Genomic DNA, 21,878 nt, shown 5'->3' on the forward strand with positions numbered 1-21,878 from the left:
GACATGTGCCTGGAGGGTGGGGGCGCGCAGAGGCTCAGAGTGGAGAGAAGAGAATCGTTTCAGGGGGCAGGATGGAGATGGACGAGGAGATTCTCCTCTGATCTGGGCCTGCAGGTGGCCTGCTGACCAACAGTCCTGGACTCCTAGGGTTCTGGGAGTGAAAGAAAACACTGCCTCTGATAAAGGATCCAGCTCCACCCTCTCGGGACTGAAACATAAAGATGAGTGGCTCCCATGCGAATGGCCCACCTCTTTCTAAATCCCACCTGGGGGCAGTTTTCCCTTCGTGGGCTGGGGGTGGGAAACCCTCTATGGAAGGGCACAGCTACCAAAGGGAAAATGCCATATATTCAAAACCCGCAGCAAGGAGATCACCAGGTCCTGTTTTCTGCAATTACCTTTTTCACTCTCCCTCCATATGTGTCTGCAGACCCCGTGCTCCTCCTTCTTCAGACAGGGGCTCAGCCTCTGCCCAGCGCTGCCCTAAGGTGTGAGTAGGGGAGTTGGGGATGCCAAATGTCTCCCTCATAAGCCCACACTAGCCACCACAAGACTATTTTTTCATAAAGATTCACCCTGTTACACAAGGTAGAAACAGAGAGTATGTAACACAGAAAAACTTAAGGGACAGGGAGGACAGGAGGTTGGAAATCAGAACACTTGGAAAGCTGTCTCTCCACTCCTTGATTACTGGAGATCCCTAGTAAGAACATCATTTTGGACCAGATGAAAAGAAAAGACGGCAGATCCAAGTTGGGTGAGTTAAAAGGCTTAAGAGTGGGCGGATGGACGCATGAAGGGACAGATGAAAGAACTAGGAATGGGAGTTTATATTAGTCAGAATTTCCTCTGTTACCAGTGACAAAAACTGAATTTAGGTGAGCTTAGGAAAAAGGGAATTTATTAGCTTATGTATGGAAAATATCCAGTTTGGGGTATCTAGTTTCAGGTATGGTTGGATCCAGGGATTTAAATAATCATATTCTTACATTTGCCTGGTAACCTTTTCTTTCTCCCTATAGATGGGCTACACTGTCAAGGAAGAAGCAAGTAGTCCAGGCTTATATCATCCTAGCTTGGCAAGCCAAGCAGAAAGAGACATCTCCCTGAAGGTACAGAAATTGAGTCTTGTTTGGCATGTCCATCCTTTGAGCCAATTCTGATATCACAGTGATGGGGGCACTGGGATTGGGCAAGCCTAGATCATGCACCACCAATGTGGCCAGGAATGGGAGGGACACTGTGATCTATAGTTCCACCAGAACTATTTCTGTAGGAGACAGAGAAGGGTGGTCTTTATGCAGACAAGAACAAGTCTTTCTGCTTCAGCTATCCAAGTTGTTGGAATGGTATAAACAAAGGCTAGAAGATGTAAACATATAGCTAGAGCAAAAGATTCTTGCTGGGAAAAGCAGCAGAGGAGACAAAAGGTGGGTTCAAACCACCCCACAGAGGGCCCTTGACACTTCATGAAGGACTCACCTTCTCAATTCACTTTGCTTCTCTAAGAATCACCTGTGGATAAAAGCCAACAACAAAAAACTGTCCCAATTTAAAAACAAGCAAAAGACTTGAATATTCAAAGAAGGTATACAAGTGGCCAATAAACGCAGGAAGAGATGCTCTGTATCACTAAACACATATCAAAACCACAATGAGATGGCATGTGTGATATGATTTTACATTTTAAAAATATTTTTTCCTGAAGGGAATAACAATAATCTTTTCTCCCCCTTGTGGTTCCCAAGTATAGGAAAGAAAGTGCAAAGCAACATTTCCATCATAAGCACTATTTATTGAGCACATATGATTTATCCTTATAGAAACCCTGGGACATAGGCAGTATATATGCCCTCTGAGGATGAAGTATTTAAGCAATTTCCTCCAAGCTTACATGGATGATAAATGGTAAAGGGGGGATTTGGAACTTGGATTCTCTGATTCCAAAACTTGAACTTTGACAACTACACCAAAAATCCTTTTTTTTTTTTTTTTTTTTTTTTACTGATAAATATCACATTTGATCTCACACATATTAATCAACAAAATACTATAATATTGTTAAACATTTATGAGAATCAATAAGATAATTTAGGTATTCAACAAAGTGAAATATTGTTTAAATTATCTCCATTCTTGTCAAACTTCTGCAAAATCTTTATAACTTAATAAAGCACTGAAAAGATGCAGCAGCTTCAAAGTTAAAGATTTGACATTTCTAGGTGCAATTACCCACAGAATTTGTCCCCAGGTTTGTCTATCTTGGTATATAGAAATTGTCTTCTGAGATAGCATCAAGTCACCAACAAGCAAATCAGGTTCTTGTGTGTTTGTTTGTAGATGGAACTAGTGCTGAATGTTTGAGGTGAGGGTGAGGAATCAAGAGGACCAATCCTATCCCGCCCTCACATACTCAGAGCCTAACCAATGGAGCATGTGGCAGGGAGGCTCTGCCTATATTCTCCTTTAGGAAAACAAACCACAGTACAGAATCTCTCTGAATATAATATATCTAAGCACACATACAAACAGCCGAAGATAAGTTCTGCCTGAACTTACTATGAAGTATGGAAGATTATTGCTGATAACCTGAGAACATGGAAATAATTTTTCCAATCTTGAATATTAGTGCTAACTACATAAATCTGTTGTAAGTGGAAAGGTTTTTACTTATTTATTTATTTAGGGCCGCACCTGAGGCATATGGAAGTTTCCAGGCTAGGGGTCTAATCAGAGCTGCTGGCCCATGCCACAGCCACAGCAATGCAGGATCTGAGTTGGGTCTGTGACCTACACCAAAGTTTGTGGCAACACCGGATACTTAACCCACTGAGCAGGAATAGGGATCAAACCCGCATCCTCATGGATACTAGTCACCTTCATTACCGCTGAGCCACAACGGGAACTCCAAAAGTGGTAAGTTTTAAATTACATGTTGGCTATCTCTCCTAATGCTAGTGGCAAAAAAAAAAAAAAAACCTGTAATATATGATTGTCCAAAGTACATTGACCATGGGTAATTTCTCGGTATAATGTTCTACCTCATGAATTAAATATAATCTAGGGTAAGAGATTTGTACAACTGTTCAATAGGTTTAATGAACACATGAGGTCTGGGGGCCTTAGATAACAACTAGAAATGCTAATTGGAACTTAAATAAACTGTCTTTTGCCAAGAGCATAGCATCTCTTAAATACTCACATTGGTTGGTTGCCTTTGAAGCAACAAATACCCATCTTTTTTCTTGTTTTTTTTTTGCTGCCCCGAGGCATATGAAGTTCCTGGACCAGGGATCAGATCCTAGCCACAGCTGGGACTCAAACTGGAGCTGTGGCAACACCAGATGCTTAACCCACTGTGCCAGGCTGGGGATCGAACATGTGTCCCAGCACTCCAAGATGCTGCCAATTCTGTTGCACCACAGCGGGAACGCCTATCCATCTTTTAGACCAGTAGTACACATAAGTCACCATGTTCTTTATATTACAGCTTCATTTTCTAGAAGAACTTCACAGTGGCAATCATTAAGGAATGTGGATAAAATAATACTGTTATCTCAAAAATGGGTATCATAAATATGAAGACATTCTGTTACTTTTTCAAATCTTGGCAAGACCAAATGCCAGGTAGTGGTTAAAAAAAAAAAAATGGTAATAGAGCAGTTCTGCAAACCAGGTCTCAAGTTCCACTCTCATAAAATCCACACATTCCTGTAAGAACACAGGTGTTCGTTTCTGCCTAGACCAATCAAGTCTATTCATTATATGCTGATAATTGCCTTTCTGAACAATCTAAAATAATTTCGTTCTAAATGAGTATCTCCTTTACCATCTCAGGCATAAATTTTGCCTTTGGCCAAATTGCATTTAAAAATCCGTATAGATTTCTATTCTAGCCCAATCAGATTTTATTTTGAAGAGGTATCTATAGTAGTGCATAATAAAGGGGAAGTTTATTAATGAATTTAATAACAAATTAAAATTATTTTTGGAACACTCATGACCCATTTTTTCACTGTTAGTCTATTGGATTCCTGGAACTACTGTGACAAATTGACATAATCTGAGTGGCTTATAACAATAGAAATTTATTCTCTTACAACTGTGGAGACCAACAGTCTGACATCAATGTGTCAGCAAGGTAGTTCCTTCTGGAGGCTCTGAGGAGCATCTGTTTCACACTACTCTCCTAGCTCCTGGTAACTTCCTACAGTCTCTGGTGTCCCGTGACTTGTAGCTGGGCAACTTCAGTCTCTGCCTCCATTTTCAAATAGCTTTCCCTTGGTATTTCTCCTCTCTGTCTGCGTCTTCTCCTTTTCTTATAGGAATACGTGTTGGATTTAGGACTCACCCATCTAATCCATGATGATCTCGTCTTGAGATCCTTAACTTGATTACACCTGCAAAACCCCTCTTTCCAAATAAGGTAACAGTCATAGGTACTGAAGCTAGGACTTGAACATAACTTTTTGAAGGTAACTATTAAATGCACTACAATTTAAGAGGGTAATACCACATTAACTGCTATACCAGCTTTAGGTAATTTCCTTTCACCATTCTGTTAAAAAATGTTAGGGGAAAAAAAACTTCATTGAAGGCTATAGCATAAACAATCATTTTCATCAATGGGTTAGACTTATTTATACATTAGTATAAAAGCATTTTTCAAGTTATATCAAATTTGTTTGGACACATTGTTTAAAAAATAGTTCTGTTATATTCCATTTTGTTGCACTGGTTTGCATGTATGTCTTTATATCTGCCATCACATACATATTTTTTAATCATGCAAAAGCATCTCTCAAGAGGCCTTTAATCAGCAAAAAAAAAAAAAAAAATTTAAGGAAAGAGGATTGCGAATTGGAAATAACAGTATTGCCATAGCTGTGGCAATAATAAAACAACATAAGACATCACAGAAGAAGATAGGAAAGACAATTTGATATAAGGAGCAAGCAGGAAATATAAAAGGAAATGAAAATAATGAATGGTTTTCAAAATTTGGAAAATTATTGAAGAGAAAGAAAAAACAAACCAACAAAAAACAACCTTGAATTAGAAGATGCTTGCACTGGTTATACTTTTCGTGTAACTTTAAATCCTTGTGGCCTCACCTCTTATTCCACCTGCTACTCTGGCAGCCAGCTCACATAGGCTTGGGCTAGTTTGGGACAAATACAGGTGATTCCAGCCCAGAGACTTCTTTGATGTCCCCGCTGGTCTGTACCCTGGGGATATCCTTAGCAATCACTCATAAACAAGCTGAGATCTTAGATATTTAATGCCCCTGGGACAACACTTGACCTATGAAGCACAGGAATCCTTTGATAAACTTATGTTCATTTCTCCCTTAAACAGCTATTTTGGGAATACATTTTATAAGCCATTTAGGAAGGTCCTTTGAAATCAAGCAACAAATTAACCATTTTAGTGTCCAACTTAAAAACACATTCTTATTCTCAACAAAATTTTAGCCAACCAAATCCAACAATATATCAAAAAGATCATACACCATGACCAGGTGGGGTTCATCCCAGGTTCACAAGGATAGTTCAACATACACAAATTAATCAACATCATACACCACATTAACAAAAGAAAAGTCAAAAACCATGTGATCATCTCAATAGATGCAAAAAAAGCATTTGACAAAGTCCAACATCCATTTATGATAAGAACTCTCGCCAAAGTGGGTATAAGAGGGAATATTCCTTAACATAATCAAAGCCACTTATGACAAACCCAGAGCAAATATAATACTCAATGGAGAAAAACTTAAAGCCTTCTCACTCAAATCTGGAACAAGACAGGGATGCCCACTCTCATCACTGCTATTCAACATAGTACTGGAAGTCCTAGCCACAGCAATCAGACAAACAAAAGAAATAAAAGGCATCCAAATAGGAAGAGAAGAGGTAAAACTGTCAGTGTATGCAGAAGACATGATACTATACATAGAAAATCCCAAGGACTCAACCCAAAAACTACTTGAACCGATCAACAAAATCAACAAAGTAGCAGGATATAAGATTAACATTCAGAAGTCAGTCACATTTCTGTATACTAACAATGAAATATTAGAAAAGGAATACAAAAATACAATACCTTTTAAAATTGCACTTCAAAAAATCAAATACCCGGGAATACACCTGACCAAGGAGGTAAAGGACTTATATGCCGAGAACTATAAAACTTTAATAAAAGAAATTAAAGAAGATGTAAAGAAATGGAAAGATATTCCATGTTCCTGGATTGGAAAAATTAATATCGTAAAAATGGCCATACTACCCAAAGCAATCTATAGATTCAGTGCAATCCCTATCAAATTACCCATGACATTTTTCACAGAACTAAAACAAACAATCCAAAAATTTATATGGAACCACAAAAGAACCAGAATTGCCAAAGCAATTCTGAGGAACAAAAACCAATCAGGAGGCATAACTGTCCCAGACTTCAGGCAATATTGCAAAGCCACAGTCATCAAGACAGTGTGGTACTGGTATCAAAACAGACAGACAGACCAATGGAACAGAATAGAGAACCCAGAAAAATACCCCGACACCTATGGTCAATTAATTTTTGACAAAGGAGGCAAGAGCATAAAATGGGAAAAAAAAAATGTCTCTTCAGCAAGAATTTCTGGGAAAACTGGACAGCTGCATGCAAATCAGTGAAACTAGAACACACCTTCACACCATGAATGAAAATAAACTCAAAATGGCTGAAAAACTTATATATAAAACAATACACCACCAAACTCCTGGAAGAGAACATAGGCAAAACATTCTCTGACATCAACCTCATGAATATTTTCTCAGGTCAGTCTTCCAAAGCAACAGAAATAAAAGCAAAAATAAACCAGTTGGGACCTAATCAAACTGACAAGCTTTTGCACTTCAAAAGAAACCAAAAAGAAAACAAAAAGACAACTTACAGAATGGGAGAAATAGTTTCAAACGATGCAACAGACAAGGGCTTAATCTCTAGAATATACAAGCAACTTATACAACTCAACACCAAAAAAGCCAACAACCCAATGGAAAAATGGGCAAAAGACCTGAAGAGACATTTCTCCAAGGAAGATATCCAGATGGCCAGCAAACATATGAAAAAATGCTCAACATCACTGATTATAAGAGAAATGCAAATCAAAACTACCATGAGGTACCACCTCACACCAGTCAGAATGGCCATCATTAATAAGTTCACAAATAACAAATGCTGGAGGGGGTGTGGACTAAAGGGAACCCTCCTGCACTGTTGGTGGGAATGTAAGCTGATACAACCACTATGGAGAACAAAATGGAGGTACCTTAGAAAACTATACATAGAACTACCACATGACCCAGCAATCCCACCCTTGGGCACATATCCAGACAAAACTCTCCTTGAAAAAGACACATGCACCCACATGTTTTTTGCAGCACTAATCACAATAGCAAGACATGGAAACAACCCAAATGTCCATTGGCAGATGATTGGATTAGGAAGATGTGGTATATATACACAATGGAATATTACTCAGCCATAAAAAAGAACAAAATAATGCCATTTGCAGCAACATGGGTGGAACTAGAGACTCTCATACTGAGTAAAGTAAGTCAGAAAGAGAAAGACAAATGCCATTATATCTGGAATCTAATATACAGCATAAATGAACATTTCCACAGAAAAGAAAATCATAGACTTGCCGAATAGACTTGTGGTTGTCAAGGGGGAGGGAGTGGGATGGATTAGGAGCTTGCAGTTAACAGATGCAAACTATTGCTCTTGGAATGGATTTACAATGAGATCCTGCTGTGTAGCTTGAGAACTATGTCTAGATACTTAGATTGCAACACAACAATGGGGGGAAAAAGTATGTATACATGTATGTGTAACTTGGTCCCCATGCTGTACAGCAGGAAAAAAATAAATAAATTAAAAATAAATAAAGAAATAAAAGGGGGAAAAAAACACATTCTTGTATTGGGTATTTCACCACCCTGATTTCACTCCCACTTCTTGGCCTCAAATTCTCAAATGTATTTCTCAAGAACAAACTTTGCCTTGGCTTTTGCTTTCAGGAAAATCTAGGTTAAACTTTATCTTTGCATTTGGTTTATTAAATGAACTACCATTATTTAAAATTTATCTGTTTTTCATTATAATAAACCTAAATCTTAGGGAGTTCCCCTTGTGGCGCAGTGGAAACGAATCTGACTCGTATCCACGAGACTGCAGGTTCTGAGGCAGAATAATAATTCAGGTAGTTAGTGTGGGAACATGGGCTTCTATATATTTGATATGGTCATTGACTTAAGGGTTCTAGGGAGTAACATCCCCACAGGCCTTTTTTACTATAGGGAGTACATCTGTTTTACCTCCAGGTGGACATTAATCTCCAACCCACTCCTCAACTGATAGAAAAGGAATGAGAGAAATGGTGACTCCCAGTCCAGAGAGGAGAAGGACAAAGGAACCATAATACTTACCCCTATTGGACAAGGCCTGATATAGATAAACTGGGCAAGGCCAATGGGTAAAATAACTGGTATCTGGACCCCACGCTGGTACTCCCATCTTTAAGAGATAAAACCCCTATAGAACAATAAGGGGGGACGCTTCCTCCCCCTCCCAGTGTCTGTGCTGGGAGCTATTTGCTTTCCTATAATAAAGACTTTTGCTTGCTTGCTGCCTGTGTGTTCGTGAAGTTCATTCTTCAGCTCTATCAACAAGAACCCAGATTCCAGAAACATCTTTCCAGTAACAGTTGGATCCCTAGCCTCGTTCAGTGAGTCTGGGATCTAGAGTTGCCCTGAGCTGTGTGGTCGCAGATACTGCTTGGATCTGGAGCTGCCGTGGCAGTGATATAGGCTGGCAGCTGTAGCTCAGATTTGACCCCTAGTCTGGGAACTTCCATTACTGCAGGTGTGGCCCTAAAAAAAAAAACAAAAAACAAAAAAAACAAACAAAAAAAAACTTAAATTTTAAAAATAGTTTGTAGGAGTTCCCGTCGTGGCGCAGTGGTTAACGAATCCGACTAGGAACCATGAGGTTGCGGGTTCGGTCCCTGCCCTTGCTCAGTGGGTTAACGATCCGGCGTTGCCGTGAGCTGTGGTGTAGGTTGCAGACGCGGCTCGGATCCTGCGTTGCTGTGGCCCTGGCGTAGGCCGGTGGCTACAGCTCCGATTGGACCTCTAGCCTGGGAACCTCCATATGCCGCAGGAGCGGCCCAAGAAAATAGCAAAAAGACAAAATAAATAAATAAATAAATAAAAATAGTTTGTAAATTTCATGCACGGTGACTTAAATGATGAATTTTAGCTTAATTTTGTTCCCGGGTATCATCATTATTACTCGAGATATATAATAATATACAATATCATATTATTAATATAGAATTATAATATATATTATTATATATCTTGTTTTGCTCTGAGAGAAGTTGTTCTAGGAACCTCAAGTTAATAAAAATTGTTATCTTTTTAATTAAAGATTTACTCTCATCTTTAACTTGATGTTGATTATTTACTTTGTTTTTAAGTGTTGTTTATTTACTTCTAGGTGACAAGAAGAAGAAATGTGATATAAAGCATGACAAAAACTTATATTTTATATTATGGAGCAATCTATTTTTATCATAGAGATTCAAAAAATATCTTGTAGCAGATATTGTGCTAGGTATTAAGAACGCAATGGTAATGGGAGTTCCCTTCATGGCTCAGCAGAAAAACATCTGACTGGTATCCATGAGGATGCAGGTTCAATCCCTGGCCTTGCTCAGTGGGTTAAGGATCTGGTGTTGCCACGAGCTGTGGTGTAGGTCGCAGACATGGCTCGGATCCTGAGTGTCTGTGGCTGTGGCATAGGCCAGGGGCTATAGCTCCCATTTGACGCATAGCCTGGGAACCTCCATATGCCACAGGTGTGGCCCTAAAAAGACCAAAAAAAAAAAAAAAAAAAAAGAAAGAAAAAAGAAAAAAATGCAACGATGAGTAAGATACTCCTGAAGAAAATAATGTGGAGCAATTAGTCAAGTGACTCCAAGAACACAGGAAGAGAAACTAAACAGATTTGGTGGTTCAAGGCTAAGACTTTCGCAGAAGTCTTAGTCTCTAAACTGAGAGATAAAATTTCTGATGGAATTGATACTCTTAAAATAACACTGACATGATAAGCTAAATGACTTTGTATTAACTTCTAATGTATTCAGAGATAAGGCAATTAACTTGGGCATTTAACAGTATTGAATTAAAATTCTCGGGGGCTTTAAGAAAGATCACTGTCAGATTTCACATTAAATCAGAGCCCAACAGAAGAGATAAGTCTTGGCCAAGATGGAATTCTTGGTGAGATGATGTTTCACTAATTCTTTTTTTTTTTTTTTTTTTTTTGTCTTTTGTCTTTTTGTTGTTGTTGTTGTTGTTGCTATTTCTTGGGCCGCTCCCGTGGCATATGGAGGTTCCCAGGCTAGGGGTTGAATCGGAGCTGTAGCCACCAGCCTACGCCAGAGCCACAGCAACGCAGGATCCGAGCCACGTCTGCAACCTACACCACAGCTCACGGCAACGCCGGATCGTTAACCCACTGAGCAAGGGCAGGGATCGAACCCGCAACCTCATGGTTCCTAGTCGGATTCGTTAACCACTGCGCCACGACGGGAACTCCCTCACTAATTCTTTACTTCTTTTCTTTGACTTAATTACTTTCTTGGTAACTTCTAACACTTTATTTCAAGGACTACTCTCAGGACAGACTGTCACTGCAGAGCATGATCTGAAGTTTTAAAAAATAACATTAATTTCCCTAAACTAGATTGCTTATAAAGCCTTTTCTCCATTTTTCCATTTTGTGATTTACAATAACCTTATTAGTTTTACTATGTAGACACTTAACTGTATAAAATATAGCTAATCCACATCATATTTTAGTATCATTTCCCTAAGCTATTTGAAAACCGGTTCTTTGAAAACTTCTGTAAGTATTTTTTGTGATATCATAATTCTAAAGGAATTACTATATTTTATTTAATGGGTTATGCATGTCTTTTGGATAAGGGCAGACGATTGAACATTTCTAGTTTTTCTCTTATGCACAGGGAGAATGGAAAAGCCACTTTGATAATATTATGCCATCTATTATGCCTTGCTTTATTGGTCCTCTAGGATATAGGGTCTCAGTGACAGAAAATTTGTCTTTCTCTTTGACCTGGCAATGCTCAGTTTCTCTTCTTATTCTTGTCAATGAATACATGCCCAGCATTTTTCTCTGTCTCTCCCTCTCTGTCTCTTTTTCCTTCTCTCATTCTTTCCCTCCCTTCCCTACACCCTCTCAGCTTCTTTGCCTAAAAGCAAGAAATCAAGGCAGTCTTTGTTACAAGTTGTTCTCTCATAAAGGCTGCAAGGAATAAAAACTTCAAGTCTGGCTTCAGGCCTAAGCCATGTTCTAATAGTCAGTTCTTTCCAGAAAAAAAAAAAAAAAAATCTGCATTGAGATTTGAACAGCTTTGTATCCTATTGAGAGGGATGGACTAGGATAGTTACATAGGTAGTAGTAGAAGTCCCAATAGGGCACCATAGGTAGACAGGGAAACCTAGGGAACTTTGTGTTGTCACTTTAAGTTAATAATTGCTCAAGAAAGCCATCAGAATGAAGCAGGCTTCCACAAATATAAGCATGAGATATGCCTCAGGTCATTACCTTAGGACCAAGGGCAGGAGTTTAAGGACTGCTCTTCTGCTGATTTGAACAGCCATTTTGACAATCCTAGTTTGACCTTCTAGGGTCAAATACTCTCTTAAGGAATATGAAAGAGAGGCTAGCTACTACTTGAAGAAAGAGGAAGAGGCAGTCTTTTCCACTCCCCACTTCCCTTGGATGATAAAACTAGCCCACTTAATCCTTGGGGCAGAGCCTCCTTGCCAGCATGCTTGCATCTCATTTAATAAATCTATTTCTTGCCTATCACTTAGTCTCTTGCTGAATTCCTTCTGCTCTGAGGCACAAAGAACCAGAACCTCAGTAAGTCCAGGCACTAGGGGAGTGATTCTAATTTAAAAACTGTGGGTGCAAGTCTCAATCTGGGTTTTGGCTGTGTTCAAGTGCTGGCACATGGGGGTTCAAATCCCAATCTCAGTTTAGGCTGGGTTTGAGTCCTGGTACATGGATTCAAGTCCCAATCTGGATTTAGGCTGGGTTCGAGTCCCACCAAGTGGGTTCAAGTCCGAATCTGGGTTCTGGCTAGGTTCAAGTCATAAGTGTTATCAGTTTCAGCATATAATTTCAGTTTTTTGACTATCCATTTTATTTGACAAAACTCTGGAGGGGTAGATGAGTGAGACTTAGGCCCTTAGTGTCTAATGCAGTATGATGAAAGAAGTAGATCCATTAGTTTGGTAAAGGAGACCTCCCCTTTATTGAATGTTTTTTCTGTGCCTACTCCTATGCTTTGCATAGTGTAGTTAATAAAACTTAAAAACATAATCCAGAAAATTAAGTTTATAATCTCATTTGAAAAGGCAAGGCATATATTTGTGGAACCACAAAAGCACATACAAGTTGACGCTGAGCTGGAATTCAGGGAGTTTTTCACCAAAACTGGATTTCTGCTGAGCCTTGAAAAACATGTTCTTGAAAAGTAAGAAGATAATCGGGTTGGGGAAACTGGTTTGACTTTCATTTAAAATGCAAATGTTGCCTCCTTCAAAAGAAAGTTCGATTGATTTTGAAATATTAAGTATATAAAATATGATCACAAAAAGAAATACATGAAATATCATTAATGTTTTTCATTGGCTGATATTTAATTGAGTCCTTGGGGAAAATGTCTTAAGCTAATGTTAAGAAATCTTCTCCTCTATGCTTGCATGCATTAGAAGTCTTCAATTAATGCCTTTAATTAATCATAAGCTAGTTAAAAGTTAGTTTGTTATAGAAATGTGATATAGTACAGAGTGGTCTTTGAGCATCTTCATTCTGTTATATTTCCAAGAAATTTAGGATAGGGAAATCTCATCATCTGAAGTTTTCTTCAGTGAAAAGTGGATATAAAATCGCAGCATAATTTTCTGGATTATCACAGGATATATTATGTCTAACAGATCAGTTATTTATATAGAGAAAATAAATATTTCCTTTATCATATTAATATTTATCACGGATCAAGTGGTAGAAAAATGTTCTACTACCTGTGAGCTATAAGAAGTTATGTAATAACTAAAAGTAGGTTGTATGAGCCCCACTTGAACTAGTAAATTGTTGGGGCAAACACATTGCTTGCTGGTGAGTCAAGTTGCCTTATTAGAACAGTGTAGGCAGCACAGAGAGATAGGAGAAAAGTACAGGTTACTATGCTTTTCAGGAATAAACTGATGTTGTCAAATGTTTCCATGAAAGAGAAAATGCCTCTAGTTATTTCTCCTGCAAAGTAAAATTTTTCTAGGATTCTGGAGTTACCCCTTTCAGACAATGGTTTTCAACTTTGGCTGCATATTAGAATCACATGGAGAGATATTAAATTCAATGTTCAAGCTGCCTCCTAGACTAATAAAATCATAATCTCGGCATATGGGACCAAGGCATAGGTAGTTTTAAAGGTTTCCCCATAAAGAAATTCCCCTTGTGGGTCAGCAGTAATAAGTACGCAGGTTTGATCTCTGGCCCCACGCAGGGGTTAAGAATCCAGCATTGCCCTGAGTTGTGGTGTAGACTGCAGACACGGTTCGGATCTTGCATTGTGGTGGCTGTGGTGAAGGCTGGCAGCCACAGCTTTGATTCAATCCCTAGCCTGGGAACTTCCATATACCACAGGTGTGGCCCTAAAAAAGCAAATATATACATACATACACACATACATAAAAGTTTCCGCATGAGTCCAATGGGCATCTAAATTCAATAACTAGTCCTTTGAGACTATGAGGGTTCCCTCAATTAATGGTCATCTAGAGGAGGAGTTCTCAGCACTGTCTCCAAGGGCTTTTTTATTTTTATTTTTCAAGGGAGTTTTTAAAAAATAGTTTTACATTTCATCTTTAAAATAACACAAACAGGAGTTCCCGTCATGGCGCAGTGGTTGACGAATCCGACTGGGAACCATGAGGTTGCGGGTTCGGTCCCTGCCCTTGCTCAGTCCCCGCCCTTGCTCAGTCCCTGCCCTTGCTCAGTGGGTTAACGAGCAAGTGCCCTTGCTCGTTGCCTTGAGCTGTGGTGTAGATTGCAGACGCGGCTCGGATCCTGCGTTGCTGTGGCTCTGGCATAGGCCGGTGGCTACAGCTCTGATTCGACCCCTAGCCTGAGAACCTCCATATGCCGCAAGAGCGGCCCGAGAAATGGCAAAAAGACAAAAAAATAAATAAATAAATAAATAAATAAATAAAAATAACACAAACACATTTTATACTTTTAAAGGTGAGATAATTTTATTATTTGAAATAAATGTAAAGCAGCCTCTACCCTTAAAAGAGGTCATCTTCTCTCAGTCCAAGACAAAGATTTTCTGTGCCTTTGAAAAGAAAAGCCACCTGACTTAGGCTTACACAGGTCCTGAGGACACCACTTCCTCTAGCTCACTTTTATCCACAGCAGAGATTTATTTTCCTACCATAAACAGAGGACCATTCAAAGTGTTAACACTAATGGGGATAAGAAAATGGGCTTCAGGTACAATAAACCTTGACCTTGATGCCTTAATATTCCACTCAACATGTCTAAATTTTAGACACATTTTTTTTTTCTGATTATAGGGCCCAACATCCCTTTTCTTAAAGCATTTACTTTAAAAAATGCAGTTGTAAATTCTTCAGCAAAATAGAAAAAAAATGAGAGTACTAGTTACTTTACAAGGTTGTTCTGAGAATAAGTTGTATCGGTTAATGTTCCTGGTGATTTGGTTTCAGGCATGTACTTCTCACAAGCCAAGGCATGTGAGGGCAAAACGATAGATTCTCAAAGCAAAATCTGGGTGTTCTTGCCAGGAGAAATGAAGCATGGACAGACAGAAATAATGTACAATGCTATTTGTTGCGGATGCTGTTGTCATTATAATCACAAAGTAGGGAGCAGTTATCCACCCAGCTAAATAAGAACACCTCTCTATCACAAGTCTTCATTAAAGTTAATTACCTAACCATAGGTACAAGATACATTATCACGTCAACTATAAATAATTTTCTGGCTATTTAAACCTCCGCTACATCAAAACAAGTAGTTCAGGAAACTGAAAGTGACTGAAAATCCAGTTGTACCTTTTGGTTATAATTACATGGGTATGGCAATGACTTTTTAGATATAACACCAAAAGCACAATCCAGGAAAGAAATAATCAATAAGCTGGACATCATTAAAATTAAAAACTTCTGATCTGCAAAAGACAACATAAAGAGAAGAAAAACCACAGGCTGGGATAAATTATTTTCAAATCAAGTAAGACTCAAAGACATGACCAACCATTCTCAAAACAATATCTGCCAGCAGCTGCCAGCATGCAACCTTATGATCTCAAGGTCTCCCTGTGTAACTATGCAACCATTATGGACCTCATCCTTGTTTAACAAGCATCCTTACTTCTTGTCAGCTCCAATTTCATTTCTTGACAAGTTATGTAATTTCTGGGTTTTTGCTTTGATAAGCCTCCCACCTCATTTTGTAGACCAGTGAAACACAATTCAAATGCTTCCTGAATCTATGTCTTCAGGGATACAGTCCTCAGTTTGGCACAAATAAAAGTATTTGCTATTCCTATTATAGATTGTTTATTGATTATTCCCATCAACATGAAGCAAACATCAGATAAATTCATATAGGGGGCATCCTACAACGATGAGTACTTCTTTAAACTGTCAAGGTCATCAGAAACATTTTTAAAGTCTGAAAAACTATCACAGCTTAGGGAAAAATGACAACTAATATAGAGTGATAGCCTGGATAGGATTCTGGAAGAGAGAGAACGCTAAGTAAAACTTTAGGAAATCTGAATAAATTGTGAAGTTTGGCTAATAACAACATATTATATATACATATATATAAAAAACTTAATAAGGGGAATTCAATGCAGAAGCATAGGGGAAATCTCTATTAGCTTCTCAATTTTTCTATACATCTAAAACTGTTCTGAAAAAGTCTATTACCAAAAAATTACTAAATAGAATTCACATTGATGCAGTAAATAAAAAAGTATGATTATCTCAATAGACACAAAAAGACATTTGCAAATTTCAACTTCAGTTCTTAGTAAAAACTCTAATCAAACTAATAGAAAATAGGAGTTCCCGTCATGGCGCAGTGGTTAACGAATCTGACTAGGAACCATGAGGTTGCGGGTTCGGTCCCTGCCCTTGCTCAGTGGGTTAACGATCCGGCGTTGCCGTGAGCTGTGGTGTAGGTTGCAGACGTGGCTCGGATCCTGCGTTGCTGTGGCTCTGGCGTAGGCCAGTGGCTACAGCTCCGATTCGACCTCTAGCCTGGGAACCTCCATATGCCGCGGGAGCGGCCCAAAGAAATAGGAAAAAAAAAAAAAAAAAAAGACAAAAAAAAAAAAAAAATAGATAATGGGGTCAGACCTACAGTGGATCATCCAGCGAGCTGCTGAGAGTTGCAGGATTTGTGCTAAAAAAAAAAAAAAAACTAATAGAAAATAATTTTCAACCGATACACAGAAGTTACAAGAAAAAAGTTAACATCATACTGAATAGTGACAGGCTGTCTGTTTTCCTCTTAGAATCAGCAACAATTTAAGGATATCTTCACTTACTACTTTTATTCAACATTAGAGTAGATATTCTAGTCAATACAACACAGTAAGAAAAAGAAATACAAGACATTTATATCGGAAACAAAGTGACATTGTCTTTACTTTTATAAAAAATCTTTCATAATCTGTTTTTTAAAATCTACCTAAAAAAGCTACTTGAACTAATATGTGAGTTTAGCAAGGTTGTAGAATGTGGAATTAATATACAAAAATTAATCATATTTTTATATTTTAACATCAAACAACCAGATATCAAAATTTTAAAATACCATTCACAAAAGCAGAACATTTTTTAGCAGTGAAGATTTAATGATGGAGAACAAGTACATGAATAGATACTTGTCACCATTAGTCACAAGAGATGAAAAATTAAACCTGCAATGAGGTACCATTTCACACATATTAGAAAAGCTAAGTTTTACTACACCTGGTATTGGTTAGAATGCAGAGCAACTAGCACTATTATTAAATCTGGTGGGAATGTAAAATGGCACACTTTGGAAAATTTGGGTATTTTTCTCAAAAAGTTAAACATACACTTACCACATGTTCCAGCAATTTCAATACTAAGTGCTTAACCAGATACTTCAAAGTATGTGTCCATAAAAATTCTTTATACTGATATTCATAGCAGTTGCATCTATAATAAAAACCAAAAAATAACATTCATTCATCTATTATCAGATGAATAGATGAACTAACAATGATATATAACCATAAAATGGAATACAATTTTGTTTTAAAAAGAATGAGGTATTGATATACAGGATATAACAGGCATGATTCTTTATTATGAGTAAAAAACATAAAGTCAATGAGTACATAAATTTTAGAAAATACAAAGCAATCTATAATTAAAGGTGTGGTGGTATGGAAGGCAAGGATTACAAAGGGGAAAACTTTGCGCATGATAAATATGTTGGTAATTATAAAATTTTTTATTATTATGTAAAATTTTAGTAATTTTTTATAATTTGTACAATTTACATATTAAAACATTCCTTACAATCTAGAAACAGTATTTATGAAGTAGTTATCAAGTAAATAAAAACACTCCCTTTAAAGAAGAGATAAACTAAGTAGGCTGGAACCAAATCTTATGCAAGCAATTTTCCTGAGTAAATATCAAATTCTCAAGATTGACTCCAAGTCTTAGGAAGGCTAAATCCCTAAGATTCTTACAGTTATCTCTTTGTTCCATAAGTGACTCTTCAAATGGCAGAATACTGATCACATTTGAACTTTTCCTGCAATTTAGTTCTAAATGAAAATTAACCTAGCAAATGTAATTAACATTTATGGGTTATTAATTAGCTCTGCAGAGAGAGCGTGCTTGTTTTAAAAGGCTGGCTTAAAAGACACAGTTGGCTTTAGATGTGAAAATCAAAAAGATTCTACCAGCAGATTCATTTGCTTAACAGGATTTTCTGGAACAGGATATCATCTCTTTGTTTGAACTGATTTCTCATCTGTGTTCAAGCAACTTAGAATTCAAAAAGTCCTTGTGGGGCTGATTGGAAAGGGAAGTGGGGAATGCAGTCAACAGTGACACCATCCAAACCATGCTTGTATGAGATAAATAACAGAAGGATTATAATATAAACGTAAGCATAAAGAAAATTATATGCTTATTACAAGGAATACAGATACATCATTTTTTAAGTGTGAAAAACTAATTTCTTATTTAATTAAATATTAGAGCCACAGCATAACTGTCTTATTTCATTTGAGTTGTTAGAATTCAGAGTATTTGGGGATATTTTCATTTTTTCCTAAAAAGTACTTACCTCCAGCTTACTTAAAAATTTTTAGGTGGCAGGAAGATTCAGAGTCCAGATGTTGACGACCAGGAGCTTCCTCTCACAATTTAAGCACATTGCATCGTAACAATTCTGAGACAAGGGTAATTAAATTTGAGAATGTAGGTACCAAATAGATTATGAATATTATACTATTAACATTTATGTCTTTAGTTTCTTCACTGTTGAGTAGTAAAAAAATAAAATCTGCCACAGAAAAAATTAAGTGGAATAAGAAATAACTCACTCTTGAAAATGAGAATTTAATTAGTATGTTTATCACAAGTTTTCCTATTGTATTAGTGCTTGGCATTAAACAATTAGTAAAAAGTCAATGAGAATTTAGTTAAACTGCATTAAATCTGTGTTATACATCCCATAAAATATTATAAGGACCAATCTGAACACTATGCTACAGCCAGTTTTCCAATAGCTAATCCAAGCCATAAATATTTACTTCAATAGTTATTTAAAAAAAAGATATAAAGATCGTTTAAAAATAACTAAGTGGTTGAAAAAATGAAAAATTCTATACCTTTACTAATATTTAAATAACAAACAGTAATAACTTAAAATGTATACATTCTCCATGATAAAAATTCTAAATTTTTTGAGAAAAATGACTTCAATCGTCTGCCTCAAAATCTTTTAAAATTTTTTCTAGTAATACTGGATCCATGTAAATACAAAATGTAAATTCAAATTTCAAGTTTTGCTTTTTTGGATATTTCTGGGATTTTTTTTTCCAAATATTTTTTCCTTTTTTTCATTTATAATGATTTTTATTGTTTCCATTATGGCTGGTTTACAGTGTTCTATTACTTTTCTACTGTACAGCAAGGTGACCCAGTCACACATACATGTATACATTCTTTTTCTTCACATGATTTTGCTCCATCATATGTGATTAGATATAGATCCCAGTGCTATACAGCAGGATCTCATTGCTAATTCATTCCAAAGGCAATGGTTTGCATCTATTAACCCCAAATTCCCAATCCATCCCTCCCTCTTCTCCCCTTTGGCAACCACAAGTCTGTTTTCCATTTCCATGATTTTCTTTTCTGTGGAAAGTTCATTTAGTGCTGTATATTAGATTCTAAATATAAGCGATATCAAAATAATGACATTTGTGGCAACATGGATGGAACTAGAGACTCCAAATATTTTCAGTCTTTGGTTGGTTGAATCCCCAGATGTTAAACCCATGGATTTTGAGGGCCAACTATACATTAAATTCTGGGGAAATAAAAATAATTTCTCTACCTCATGCCAGGATAATTTCAGATTGTCAGTAGAGTTTTGCAAAGGAGAAATTTAATATATAAAAACGTTGCTTCAATTTGACAATCTAAATTGCAGTTTGTGTTTATATATTGCAAAACACATGGACTAATGATAGACATTTTCAACCAAGTTTAAAACTCCATGGTTTTACTCTATTAAGTCCAAGAATATCTGATAAAACCGTTTTCCTTCTCTTATAATAGTTCAATTTCCCAACTTTGGACAACTCTGTGTAAATGCCACACATTGACGACAGGGGGCAGTGGGAAACTGTACAATGTTAGTGTATCTACTGCAAAAAGAACGAGGCAAGTACATCTCCAAATGATATACAGGTCATACTTATTGGTTAAGATCATGTGCCCTTGTTGAGGAAAAGTGACTCTGGCTTGGATCGTCAGTTTTGGAAAGTGACACACATGAACATGAGGAGATCTCAACAAGGCCCTTTAGTGCTACAGAAGGGCATGAGTGCCCAAAAAGCACGCGCAAAAGAGGGAAGACCCCCCCCTCCAGTGAAGGTGGTATACCTGTCCCTTCCCATTGGTCAGGCCAGGGCACACATTCTTCTCGGTTGGCTAATTGGAAACAAATTGTTACTGGGAGAAGAGGGAAAGAGGGGGGTGGAGGGTGTCCCAGACAAAGCAGGAATGAAATGGAGTAACCAAGACTTCCTTTGATAGAAAAGACATATGTTAATTCTCACACCCTGAGTCAGAAAGATCCATATTCAAATTTCTACCTATTGACAACTGATGTAAAGACAAAGTTTTGCCTTTATTTAGGTTTAGAACTATCACAAAATTCTAATATTTTAGCAACTTGTAAATTATCTTTTCAAATTTTGTAAGAGATACATGATAAGCAAGTATTCTAAGAAAAATATAACATTATTTTTTATATTTTGAAGAAAAGAGAAAGAATGGAATTTTTTCTACATTAAGTTTAAATATAGTATAAATTCGAGTTCCGTTCATGGCTCAGCAGTTAACGAACATGACTAGGATCCATGAGGAGACAGGTTCGATCCCTGGCCTTGCTCAGTGGGTTAAGGATCCGTCGTTTCCTTGAGCTGTGTTGTAGGTCACAGAAGTGGCTCAGATTCCATGTTGCTGTGGCTGTGGCATAGGCCAGCAGCTGTAGCTCTGATTGGACCCCTAGCCTGGGAAGCTCCATGTGCCATGGCTGAGGCCATAAGATAGGAAACAAAACAAAACAAACAAACAAACAAAAAAAACCCAGTATAAACTAACACTGTTTTTATGAAAATAATTTTGATGACTAGTAGGGAACGATGTTTGCATCCCCCAAAATCCAAAAATTGAAGCCCTAATCCCCATTGTGATGGCATTTGGGCCTTTGGGAAGTAATTAGTTCATGAAGGTGGTACCCACATGAAATTAGATTAGTGCCTTTATAAGCGATGTGAGAATCTCCCCCTCTCTCTTTGTGTGTGTGTTGTGAGGATACAGCAAGAAAGTGTCCATTTCTAACCCAGGAAGAGGGACTTCACCTGCAACCAAATTGGCTTGCCTCTTGAATAGGACTTCCCAGCCTTCAGAACCATGAGAAATAGATTTCTATTCTTAATCCACCCAGTCTATGGTGTTTTTGTTATAATAGTCAGAACTGAGACAATGAATCATGTTGTTTTCTTAAATTTAAAAATTAATGATTACATTGAAGATGATCCTGCCTTAGTAAAATATTGGTGCTAAGAAACATTTAATAAATTTTAACTCAATGACAGGAAAATGCAATTAAGGAAATTTACCATATACGAGCATGAAGAAACATATTTTAGTTTGACTTCCTTGTCCTGATTGGTTACCAGGCGAATTCACTGTTTAATATCCTGGGTCTGGAGCAATTTATATTCTTAGCTCCTCTTTTCAGCAGACAAGTGCTTTATAACATAGAGCCTGAAATACAAAAGCTTTTATAGGTTCATATGATTTGCTTTATAGTTTATCATTGATTGTTGATTTTGTGCTTAAAGAGATAACCACATTTCTTTTATTTCAACAGATATTTATTGAGGTATAGTTGATATAAAAAAT

At 37.3% G+C, this 21,878-nt stretch overlaps 1 long non-coding RNA gene across 4 annotated transcripts in view; it reads right to left on the minus strand.

The window, feature by feature from the left end:
- The window catches only part of LOC102159151 (uncharacterized), a 662,825-nt gene that overhangs the window by 39,960 nt on the left and 600,987 nt on the right, over positions 1–21,878 (minus strand). For 2 of the 4 annotated variants that reach the window (XR_014827623.1, XR_014827627.1), the window contains exons 11-15: positions 21,593–21,740; positions 18,520–18,624; positions 17,276–17,372; positions 16,546–16,587; positions 14,376–15,343 (exon numbers count right to left, since the gene is read on the minus strand). This is a non-coding gene — a long non-coding RNA (uncharacterized LOC102159151). Of the gene's footprint in view, positions 1–398; positions 484–1,482; positions 1,516–14,375; positions 15,344–16,541; positions 16,588–17,275; positions 17,373–18,519; positions 18,625–21,592; positions 21,741–21,878 lie in introns of those variants that run through there. The other 2 variants (XR_014827618.1, XR_014827619.1) reach the window with 2 other exon arrangements.

This window comes from Sus scrofa, chromosome 14 (assembly GCF_054392235.1).
Source record: "Sus scrofa isolate SSC_HxYL_T2T_F1_AM1 chromosome 14, Sscrofa_HxYL_maternal_Yorkshire_Landrace_v2.0, whole genome shotgun sequence".
Taxonomy (NCBI): Eukaryota; Metazoa; Chordata; class Mammalia; order Artiodactyla; family Suidae; genus Sus; species Sus scrofa.